Raw genomic sequence first — 12,590 nt, 5'->3', positions numbered from 1 at the left:
TTTCTGTTCTGTTGGTCTGTCAGGGTTGGAAAGTCAAAGCCATAGGACCCAGTTTCCTTTCTTAGCTTATGTTGTCTCCCAGGACACCGTGGGCTGTTACATGCCTTGAGTTGGAAGCAGTTTGCATTTATACGTGTAAATGTACTCATCCTTTTAATTTATGGAAAGTTTTTTAGTATGCAGTTCTCGATCTTTAAAGAGATAGCAACAAATTTTGGTTTTCTACTGTTATGTGAGAACATTAGGCCCCAGCAACATGTCATTGTGTAAGGAAAAATAAAACTGCTGCCATATGCAAAAAAAAAAAAAAAAAAGAAACATTAATGTCTAAGAGGTCATTTAGATGATTTCCATGAGAGACTTTTTGATGTTCTTCACCAGTTAGAGTTATTATTGATAATCATTTTCAGATTATGAATAAACGGTTTGCACTCAAGTATTCATTCATGCTAATATTTACATTGTAAAATGTGCTTCTTACAGGAATATAAATAGTTTCTGGAAAGGATACTGACAACTTCAAAGCAACATGTTCTTTCGGTTGCTTTTCACCATCGGGTTCTGCTGGGCTCAGTATTCCCCAAATACACAACAAGGATGAACATCTATTGTTCATCTGTTTGAATGGCGATGGGTTGATATTGCTCTTGAATGTGAGCGATATTTAGCTCCCAAGGGATTTGGAGGGGTTCAGGTGGGTATGATTCATAGCATCAATTGCAGAATTCATTGTGCTTGTAGTAAACAGTATTCTGATATTATCTGTGCAGCTTGGGCACCATTTTACTTCACAAGTAAGTATTCTAAGTAAAAGAGTTTTCTGAGGAAAAAACAATGTAGTATTCTTGGCAACTTTATATTTTGTTTCTGGGATAATCTTTCTTCAACAAGAGCCCTCTTATGTGCTGGTAATATTTTCAAGAGATAGCTGCGTATACCAAGATTCAAGAATTTTTTATATTATTGATTAGTTTCTAGAACATTCAATGATACGCAGTAAGAGTTTGGTACTTATGAAGACTGTTTAAATTTTATGTCTCTCCACCAAGTGAAAATGCTGCAATTCACAACCCTTTCAGACCTTGGTGGGAAAGATACCAACCAGTTAGCTATAAATTATACAGAAGATCTGGAAATGAAGATGAATTTAGAAACATGGCGACTAGATGCAACAACGTTGGGGTAAGTGAATTCTAGTTCCTTTAAAAATAACAGATAGGAAAAAGATTTCTCTCTCTTCTATCTTGCTCCTTTTGAGCAGAAAGTTTTCCATATTTTTTAAAAATTTACTTCATACTTTAAAACTTAAAAATTAACTGTTGCTTTATGTTCAACTTTTGTAAATATTTGTGTATGTCCTCTCTATCTACTAAAGAGATAAGTTAAAGTTTATAGCAGAGTATACTTCTAAAGCAAAATATGGATTTTTAACCCTTATAACTATCCATATTTCCTGGAAAGAGTTTTCCGGTGAGGAATTTTAATACCAGTTACAATATTTGCTCACATTTTTAGGTGACTTTTGTCTCCATCCCTAGTTCTTGGGTTTTTTGTGGTAAATAGCTTGCTTCTCAATTTAATGAGGAGCAGAATTTCAGATGAAAAGCTACTCTATTTGTCTTCAAAGGCTTAGTAGAGAGTACAGGCTTTCTCCTGGTGACCCACTGAAATTTCCAAAACATTAACCTTTCCAGTCTCATCTGAGTTTTGTCTCCCCAAAATGGGCTTTTTGCATTTCCTCCTGTTTATGGTAGTTTCTGGTTCTCTCAGTTTATCATTCCTATAGATATTTGACCAAGTGTCTAGACTGAATATAGGTGTTTAGTTCACATTACTTTCCTTTCACAGTTGATTTTTGATCTTGTAGGAAAATAGTTATAAGATATTGTGAAATATTTTGGAGTTGTATTAATACACTATATATTTAATCAATAATTCTTTAAATTTCTACCTCTCCGTAAGTCACCCTGAAGTAGAAACTTTGCTTTCTAGGTTGGTATTTATGTGGATGCTGTAATTAATCATAGGTGCGGTAATGCTGTGAGTGCAGGAACAAGCAGTACCTGTGGAAGTTACTTCAACACTGGAAGTAGGGACTTTCCAGCAGTCCTGTATTCTGGATGGGATTTTAATGATGGTAAACATAAAACTGGAAGTGGAGATATTGAGAAGTATAACGGTGACACTCAGGTAATTTTTTTGTGAGAGTGATCTGAATAAGGAGTGATACATGCCTTTTCTTGTAGACATGTAGCCAACTGAACTTTGAACTTCATTTTAAATATGAATTTAGATCTCTTAGGGACACAGGTTAACAAGTTTGACTACTTTAAGAAAAACAAATCCATATTTTAAAACCTTTAAATATTGATTTAAGATTTTAATCAATACACGTTTGCCCACTTTTAAAAAGCTCCTAACCTATTGAAAAGCTCATCGACTTTATTTCCTAAGTTCCCTATTTCCTATTAGAGAATATTTCCAAGATACATCTATAGTAGAAGGTGAGCATCCTCAGTGCACAATGCAAGGAAGTCACTATAGAATATCTCTTTAGGAATCACGGAATAAATGAATAATCAATTGGATTCTCAGGTGAAAAATGACTTTTTATGAATCAATCATAACATTTTTACCTCAACAGGTCAGAGATTGTCGTCTGTCTGGTCTTCTTGATCTTGCACTGGAGAAAGATTATGTGCATTCCAAGATTGCCGAATATATGAACCATCTCATTGACATTGGTGTTGCAGGGTGCAGACTTGATGCTTCCAAGCGTGTGTGGCCTGGAGACATAAAGGCAATTTTGGACAAACTGCATAATCTAAACAGTAGCTTATTCCCTTAAGGAAGTAAATCTTTCATTTACCAGTAGGTACATCAATACTTATATGCATATAAAATATCATCTTATTCATTAGAAAATTAATGGAAGGTTTAATTAAAAATGCAATTTATGTTGGATAAGGAATGAGACATTTACATAAAACAGTGTTCTTCAACCTCCTCTTCTTCACATACAGCATATCTAATTGTTTATCACAACATGTTTTATGGAGGTACACAGAATGTAGGATACTGATAATAGTTATGTCTTTACTTTCTTTGGAAAATGAAATGAGTTAATATTTATCAAGAAATGTCCCACAGATAGTAAATGTTGTATTTATGTGAGCTGTTATTATTATCACTGATGTGCAAGACTAAAAATTAGGTATGTATTCTCACAGGACAACAGGTAACTTTGACATTATGTTTCTTTCAATATTGTAGTGTACACTTTATCAAAAAAAAGAATATAAGAATATTACCTGTTGAGATAATAAGAATAAGAAAACTGTTTTGAGAATTTCATATAACAAATAGGACCAGGCGTGGTAGCTGTTGCATGTAATCTCAGCACTTTGGGAGGGTGAGGCAGGAGGATTGCTTGAGGCCTGGAGTTTGGGACAATCCTGGATGATATAGCAAGATCCTGTCTCTAAAGAACAAAACACAACAAGACTAAAACAAATCAGAAATAGCTGAAAGCTATTTTTTATATAATATCAACTTATTGGTTAAAATGCTTTAAATTCCTTATGCAAAGTATTATTTTTTCCTAAATTTTTACTAGGCAATTTATCTGGGTGGTGAGCCAATTAACAGCAGTGACTACTTTGGAAATGGCCGCGTGACAGAATTCAAGTATGTTGCAAAACTCAGCACAATTATTCGCAAGTGGAATGGAGAGAAGATGTCTTAAAGTAAATAAATACAATTTTTCTCCTGAATGATTTCATACATCTATTAGTCATACTACCCCAGTGTGAGTTATCTTCTGGAACATTCTTATTCAGACAACTATCAAGGAGTCAGTTGTTAATGGTAAGTATTCTAGTGCCCTTAACTGTAATCAATCATCTTTTGTATTTAGAGTGTCTGTCACAAGACAGCATGCCTAGGAACACTAAACCTATCCTAGGAGTTTTCGTCTAAGTACAAGATGAATATACTGAATTTGACTGATGTTTGCATATAATCTTTTAAAGACAGGTTATTATTAAAATGATCCTATCATTTATAAAGTATGTACAAAATGTCCATACTATAGAATTTACATATATTATATGAATTGAAAATATTAAATTTTTTATAGTACAATAAAAATACAGCATTGAAGCCTTATTTTAATCTAGTTTGACATTCTGTATAATGTGATACGGATATTGATCCTTCTGTAGTGCCTCTAAATTATAATGTGCTGAAACCTCTGAAAGGAATTGTTTTAATAACAAAAATCTTAGATTTCTAATATGAATATAAGTATTCCATACATGTATAAACAAATGTGGACTATATATGTAGATTACACACGTGTGAGTGTATGCAGTGTGTGTGTATATATATGTGAGTGTGTGTTTGTGTGTGTATATATGTATATATATCTTACAGAATAAACATCAAATTAGAGAAAGAATTTAATCTTCAGATGCCATGCCATACAGAAAGAGATGCACAGTTAAGTTGCTCTCAAACTATTGTGAAATGATACATCAACGTATATCTTATTTTTCAAAAATAAGAACGGGGGAGAAGGTTAGGGTTTCATGCCTTCTGAGAGAGTGCTTGTCTTTGTGGATAACCATGACAATCAACAAGGACATGGGGCTGGAGGAGCCTCTATTCTTACGTTCTGGGATGCTAGGTAGAAAACCAAGTTCTCTATTTTTTAACACATCTTTTAATGATGGTAAGAATATTCTGATATTCTATGACAACATATTTATGTAACTTTCAGACTGTATAAAATGGCTGTTGGATTTATGCTTGTGCATCCTTATAGAATTACACGAGTAATGTCAAGCTACCATTGTCCAAGACATTTTGAAAATGGAAAAGTAAGTTTTAGAGTTGTTCAAAATATCCTTTTCTCAAGAAAAAGGAGGCAATCTTCTTCTAACTTAATATGACAACTATTAAGTATTTATTTATTCAACAAATATTTAATTAATTGTAAACCTGATACAGGGCTGTGGTTTTAGTAATGAAGGTTATATTAAAGGCATACACTTTATATTCTCCGTTGACAAAGACTATGCAAGCTTTTTCAGAGATATGAGAAACATGCCCCTAGACCACAAGGAAAAAAAAAATCTTAAAAATAAGAGCTAGACACAGGGAGTAAAATATATACTTTGAATATGTACCTACCTTAGGGTTGACAGAAAGATTATGCATGTCAAATCTTGTAGAGAATTTAAAACATCATCTGCCCATAGTGAAAACAACATAAATGTTTGTTAAATACTTTTAAAAAGTTATATGGAATACCAAGTAATGATTCAGTTGAGCTGAGTTAAATAGGGAAAGTAACTTATAAGAGGAAGGAAATGATATGTACTAAAGAATAGAAATTTAGAGAGTATTACAAGAAAGGTAAGAATGAGAATAATATTTGGGATTATCGTAAAGACATCAATCTGATGAGTAGTTTCAAAAACGAACACAGAAATAACATTGTAAAGATATTTGGAAAGCTAGTAGAAGGTTTTCTTTTAAACTAAAGGGTTCAGAAACAGCATCATACAGAGACTTCACATCCAAAGTAGAAATTCCTCCTTCCTATGAGACACATGGATATCTAGCTAGCTTTTTTTAAATTCCTTTCAGTTTGAGAAGTGTGGTGCTTTGTATAGCAACTGATTATATGGTTAAACAGCTTTAATATTTAGAAGGTGTACCTTTATATTCAGCCAACTTCTCATAATTTCTACTAATTGGTCTTATTTCTGATGTTAGGGATCAGAGAGTATTTTTATTTTTTCTATTGCTATAACATTTCCACTTTGCCAGCACTGCTGCATGCTAAAAACTCTTAGTTTTGTTCACTTTTCACCATATGACATGATTCTAAGGTCAACACTAAAAAACTTAATAGGGTTACTCTGTTTTTTTTTAATTAAGATTTTTTAAAGTGACAGTAAGAAAAACATAATATGAAGAATGTGATCAATTTATAAAAAAGTTCAGATGTATTGTTTAGCACATTTATCTAAAAAGAAGCATGAGGGACTCTAATATTTATTTAGCACATGTCTTACTTAATCTTTATAGCAAAAAAACAATAATCCCATTTTACAGATGAGGAACCTGAGACACAGAGAAATTGTGCATATTGATTAAATTTTCTTAGCTGCTATTAATAGAGCCTATGTTTTAATTCTGGTGTTTCTGGTACTAATGCCCTTCCCATTTCAAAGACATTGCATGGCTTACAGTGATGTTAAGAAGCCTTTTCAGGCCAGGTGCAGTGGCTCACACCTGTAGTACCACCACTTTTGGAGGCCAGGCAAGAAGATCAGCTGACCTGAGGAGTTCAACATGTATGTGGGCAAGCTAGCAAGACTTCGTCTCTACTGACAATGTTAAAAAAATTAGCTGGGTGTGGTGGTGTGCACCAACAATCTTAGCTACTTGGGAGGCTGAGATGGGTGGATCACTTGAGCCTGGGAGATCAAGCCTGCAGTGATCTATGATCATGCCACTGTACACCAGCCTGAGTGACAGCAAAGAAGCCTTGCAGTGCCTTGGAATGAAAAGGAGAGGATAAAAATTTGTTACCTTTGTTTGAAATATGGCAAAAGAGAACCAGAGGATAGAGAGATGATGAATACCCAGTAAAGGGCTGTAAACATTAATGAAGGCATTGGAGTCTAGATAAAATCACTGACTGCAGAGATACAAGTAACAGGATAGGTTGTGTTTGATGTAAAGGAGAAGGAAGAGGTAAATATATGTATGTTAAAATTTGGCTTTTTCCCCTCTAATTAAGGATGTTAATGATTGGATTGGGACACCAAATGATAATGGAGTAATTACAGAAGTTCCTATTAATCCAGACACTACTTGTTGCAATGACTGGGTCTGTGAACATTGATGGCCCCAAACAAGGTGAGAATATGTATTTAGACATGTCCTCTAATAGTAAATTTTCCATAGCATTTTATTTCAAACAGTCGAAGTTTAAGAATGTCAACATTTTATATGGTATTGTGTTTTTAGGAACATGGTTATTTTCCGCAATGTAGTGGATGGGCAGCCTTTTACATACTGGTATGATAATGGGAGCAACCAAGTGGCTTTTGGGAGAGGAAACAGAGGATTCATTGTTTTCAACAATGGTGACTGGTAAGTAAATATCTATTAGAAATAATATTTTATACCAGTATGTTCTTGGTTTATTCTTTTTCTTTTCTGTTCATTGACTTTTATCATATCTGAAAAATCATTTAGTCAGTGGAGCAAGAAGACAATAGAGATCAAAAATGGCAGAAGCAAAAGGATGATGGCTGTTACTCTCATTCTCCTGTTTTCATAAGGGCTTTCTGTTGTAAGCAGAATCCTTTCTGTGCACCCGCATATGTTCACCTACACATGCCACAAAATACACAAAGTAATTAATAAAAGAATTGTGAAATCATTAGAAGAATGTGTCTTATAATACTGCTTTCTTAATCATGGAAAAATGCTGGCTCAGTACTAAAATATCTTTATTTCTAACTGTTTTTCTCAATGACTGCTCTATCTAGTTTTTTGGTATACTTTCTTCCCTTCTCTTTCTCCTTGTGATAAATAGCATTTTTAAAGGATATGTATAAATAATATGGATCTTGTGGTTAGTGATTTGCTTCAGGAGATTTGAGTTTTAGTTCTGAATCTTCTCATTATTGGCCTTTCATCTGTGATTCTTATATTCTTTCATGTAGTATAAAAGATTCCCTAACATATAGCTCAGAAGACCTCCTTGCAAACAGTTGAATTGTCTCTGTCCAAAGCCAACTGATACTCATACTGAGCTCATTCTAGTATAAATTATATTTCACTGATAAAAAATAAATAAACACATAAATATATAAGTCAAGTTAATCTCTTTCCTGCCAAAGAAAGCCCATGTCTAGTTCTTTCATTTTTTTTCTTTTCTGGATTAATATACCAAAGTAAATTTTTGTAAAAAAGCTTTATATTTCAAATTATCACTTCTTCACAGACATGCTAGATTGTTTCTATGTACATCCCAAATTCTTTTTGACCCCATGGGAAAAAAAGGAGGCTAAGAAATAACTCTTTAAATTTTTCAAAGTAATTGATATTAAATTCAGCTGAGAACAAATTTGATTTTACCTGGTAGCACTTTTATCAATGTGTGAGCGTTCCTGCCAATCTTCAGTGACATTCTTCAACTTTGATGTTTTGGTAATATTTTCATTACTGACCAAGGAATTGCTAGGTTTTCTGTAAGGTTACTTTTGGTCCTGAGAAAGCTATTTCCAGCTATTAGAGAGGCATATGGGTGTTCTTCTTAATGAGACTTCACTGCTTAGGGTTCTACAACATAAAGTTATGCTGTTTGTCTTACTCTATATTCTTTATTTTCATTGTATGGAAGTTAAATCTGAAGCTTTATTTTACAGGTCATTTTCTTTAACTTTGCAAGCTGGTCTTCCTGCTGGCACATACTGTGATGTCATTTCTGGAGGTAAAATTAATGGCAATTACACAGGTATTAAAATCTATGTTTCTGATGATGGCAAAGCTCAGTTTTCTATTAGCAAATCTTCTGAAGATCCATTTATTGCAATACATGCTGAATCTAAATTATAAAATTTAAAATTAAATGCATATACTCAAAACAATTGCCAAGTGTGTTTCTTTTCTTACATATACAGTAATACCTATATTTAATTAATTTTTAGTAAAAGCTCTAATTAGTAATCAACTTGAAAAATTCAGAAAAAAATCAATAGTATTAAAATCCCACTTAAATATTGAATAATTATAAGATAATTGCAGTCAGCATGTTGTTATGCTTTAGAAGACTGACTTCAACCTATTTAACCTATGAACTCAGAAAAACATCTTAACCAATATGTTTGTTGTCATTAGCATCATTTACCCAGCTGTGTACCTTTAATTTCTGTCATTCTATAATTCTTCCAATAAGTATTTTTATCAGATTGTTAGGGATAGCTGGTTTAATGTTGATTCCCATGCAAAATTATGCCTGTTGTATGGTTTTTATAATATGCAAGTACTTTTGCTATTAATAAGGTTAAAAAATAGAAGAAACCTAAATTATACAATCTACAGTTCTCAATTCTATTGAGCTCACTGGAATCTTCTCCTACTTTATAGTCTTTCTTCTTTTTCACTTTTTTGCTAATTGCTTAGAATTAGGGTTTATGACTATTTGTCGCTTTTCTTATTCTACAATATGGATATTTATTTACAGCTTTCATGACACCTTGTATTCTGGATTTTCTTCCCAATTCTCTACCTATTCATTCTTCTTCATCTTGACTTTACATATGGAATTCATTAGGGCTCTCATCTAGGTTTCCTTATAACTCTCAGTTGTTTTATTTATGCTTAAATGAGAGCATAGAGGCCACAACTCAGAAACTGTCTATTCTTTTCACCTATAAATTGTCCTTGCCACAAAGCAGATTCATTGTGCATTGGTACCACTTCGGCTCACTGCATCTTTGGCTGCAGTTTCTACCACTTGATTGAGTCCAGTGATTTAGAACATACATGCAAAAAGTTGCATGAAGCAGGTTTATTGCTGACAAATATGCATCAAGCAACACAGAGGCCTGGGGTTCATGAGCAGCCAGCTTCCCAAGATTCAGACCCTTTGCCAAGGGTGGTGGAGTCTCATTTACACATGCCCTATTTGTACCACAGCTGAGGGACCCTTGAAAGAAGCCTGCCCCGTGTTTTATAACCCAGGCATCACATGATACACTGGGCTAAAGCACTTAAGGAAATGCTGTTCTAAGAGACACAGTAAGAGAGTCTGAGACTTATCTCAGGATGTTGCATTCCCAGCTTATTCTACAGCTATTCTTGAGAAGCACAAGTTAAAGAGGGGGAAAAACTGGGTTGCTCCAAGGCCACTTGGAAAGCTGTCCTGCATCTTCCCCTAGCATTTTCCTTTTTTTCTCCTATTATAATAAAGAAAGTAAACCTCATCCTAAGAAAGGCTATTTTCTCTGCTTATGGTAATGATACCATTCCATTTTTATCTTTTGGATGATTTTAGATTATCCTCCTTCTTTTGATTTAGCAGGCTTTCCCTTTCTTCTGCATTAGTCATCCTGGATTACATGTATTACAGTCTTGCAATTAAAAACATCTATGACCGCCCTCAGATATTCTTCTTGGTATATTTCTTTGCTCATTTCCTTGCCCCCTCTCCTAATTAAACATCTCTTTTTATCACACTGTCTCCATGTCCTCAGCCTTGGTCATTATTCATCTCTCTACTGTCCAGTTTTCACCATTATCACTTCATTCAATCTGCTCTTGTCAACATCATCAATGACATTTTTGTTACCTGTCCAATATGTTTCTCTATCCTCACCTTAAACCACTTCATAGCAGTATTCAAGATGGTGGGTCACTTTCTCTTTCTATCTTCCTTTCGTCATGTTATTTTACTCTCCTGGATTCCTTCTGTCTCACTGATTGCAATTTTTCAGGTTTTTTTTTTTTTTAAACTGGATCACCTTATTCTGTTCCACCTAAGTCCTAACTTTTATCTATTTCTCTTCTTTATCTTCTCTTCTCTTGGTGATTGGAATCATTTCCATGGATTTTAAACAAATATTTTCTCTGGACACCTAGATATCTTTAGATCAGAACTTGGACTTCAGCCTCATATTTCCATCAGATGCTTGTTATCACCACTTCCATGTTCCACAGACATCTCATAATTAACATATGTAAAGTGGAACCTTCATTTTTCTTTCCTTGCATAAACCTTTTACTACATTATTTTCTTATAGCTTAGAAACCCAGGATATTTTCTGATTTCTCTCTCTTAGCTCAACAACTTTATCTCTTCATACAGTCCTTAGCATGAACTATTAATTGTATCTTCAAAACATCTCTTCATTTATTGCACTTCTTTTGTGTCCTCTATCACCCCTATATCCAGGTCACAATTATGTCTTCTCTGCACTCCAAAACAACTCTGCAACTGGTCTCCTATTTCCATTATTTTGCTCTCTCCCAACATTTTACTAAAGACCACAACATTATATTCATACAATTTAAATCCAATTAAAATGTTAATGCTTAAAACTCTTAAATTTTTATTGCGTTCAGAATAATTCTAACTACTCATGGCAGCCTACAAAATCACACCTTATCAGACATGGACCTCATTTCTATTCTTTTCCCTTGACAATCCCATAGCCTTAGGTATTCTGGTCTTTCACCATTTTATTAAATATGCCATGTATTTTTATTCTATGTTGTGGAATTTTTGTATGTTTTTCTCCACTTTTTTGGAATCCTCTTAACTGAGTTATTAGCATGGTTGGCTCCTGTTTTTATAAGTACTCCCGAACTCAGGAACTAGCATTACCATTTATTCAGTCCTGCAGTTCAGAAATCTGGGGCTTGCGTTTGAAACCCTCTTCTCCTACATTTCCCAGAACAAATCAAGGACCGAATACTTTACAAGTTTGCCTTCTATTCCTTCACTATGTTCTTTTTTCTTTCTACTTCTACTGTCTACTAATCCTTTCTTCTATGACCAAAACCTATTTTACCTCCAGCGATATGGTAAAAAGACTATCGAGTCTTCATTGAAAACCAGACTTTATTGTTTATAATAAATGCATTGCCGATGTAAGCAGAGAATGTAATCACAAGCCAGGGGCTGGGAGCACTTCATATTAGTTTCTTAACATGTCAGAACCTCATTCTTTCATTTTTATAAGAGAGTAACCAGAGAGCCACTTTAAGAATTTTTAGTGGTTAGCAGAGGAGTAGAGGAGAGTGCCCTTGATACACAGGTAGTGGTGAACATGTAGCTTTACCCCTAGCAGGAGAGAAAAGATAAATATTAGAGACATAAGCTAGCAAGCTTCCAAAAGGATATTTGAAAGGGGTTTTATAATGGGATATCAGTTTTTGTACAAGGGAATTCATTCAAGAGGTTATAGAGCTTTTCTTGGAAAATAAAACATCAAGCATGTCTATTAGTTGAAATTTTAACTTTTAGAATAGCTTAGGTGCACTTATGCTGATTATTGAGGGGTTCACTGCAGCATCAGCATCCACTTCAGTCCTTTCTCCAACGATTCCATTATCTACCATGCAATCCGAATGATCTTTTCAAATCAGAAAACCACCACCAGTTACCTTAGGATAAAAAGCCAAAATTCTTATCAGGACTTGTAACCCTGTACTTGAAGTCTTACCTCATTCAATTCTGCTCTTTGATTTCTGATCTCTAACCATGCTAATCTTTTAGTTACTGCAGCTCAACAAGATCTTTTTAGTTCTTTAATTTCCATTCAAGAGGCATTCTGCTCTTTCTACTTGGAATGTTCTTTTCTTACCTATTCTCCTAAATAACTCCTGTTAATCATTCAAATCTTTTTTGTTTTATTATTATACTTTAAGATTTGGGTACAAGTGCACAATGTACAGGTTAGTTACATATGTATACATGTGCCATGTTGGTGTGCTGCACCCATTAACTCATCATTTAACATTAGGTATATCTCCTAATGCTATCCCTCCCCTCTCCCGCC

The 12,590-nt window shown here is 34.0% G+C and overlaps 1 pseudogene; it reads left to right on the top strand.

Moving 5' to 3' along the window:
- The first annotated feature begins 529 nt into the window (after nucleotides 1-529).
- Nucleotides 530-8,643, top strand: LOC100438369 (pancreatic alpha-amylase-like; annotated as a pseudogene).
- Nucleotides 8,644-12,590: the final 3,947 nt, after the last annotated feature.

Source organism: Pongo abelii, chromosome 1 (genome assembly GCF_028885655.2).
Source record: "Pongo abelii isolate AG06213 chromosome 1, NHGRI_mPonAbe1-v2.0_pri, whole genome shotgun sequence".
Lineage (NCBI taxonomy): Eukaryota > Metazoa > Chordata > Mammalia > Primates > Hominidae > Pongo > Pongo abelii.
The sequence above is the reverse complement of the archived record's forward strand: the minus strand, read 5'-3'. Positions and strand labels throughout refer to the sequence as shown.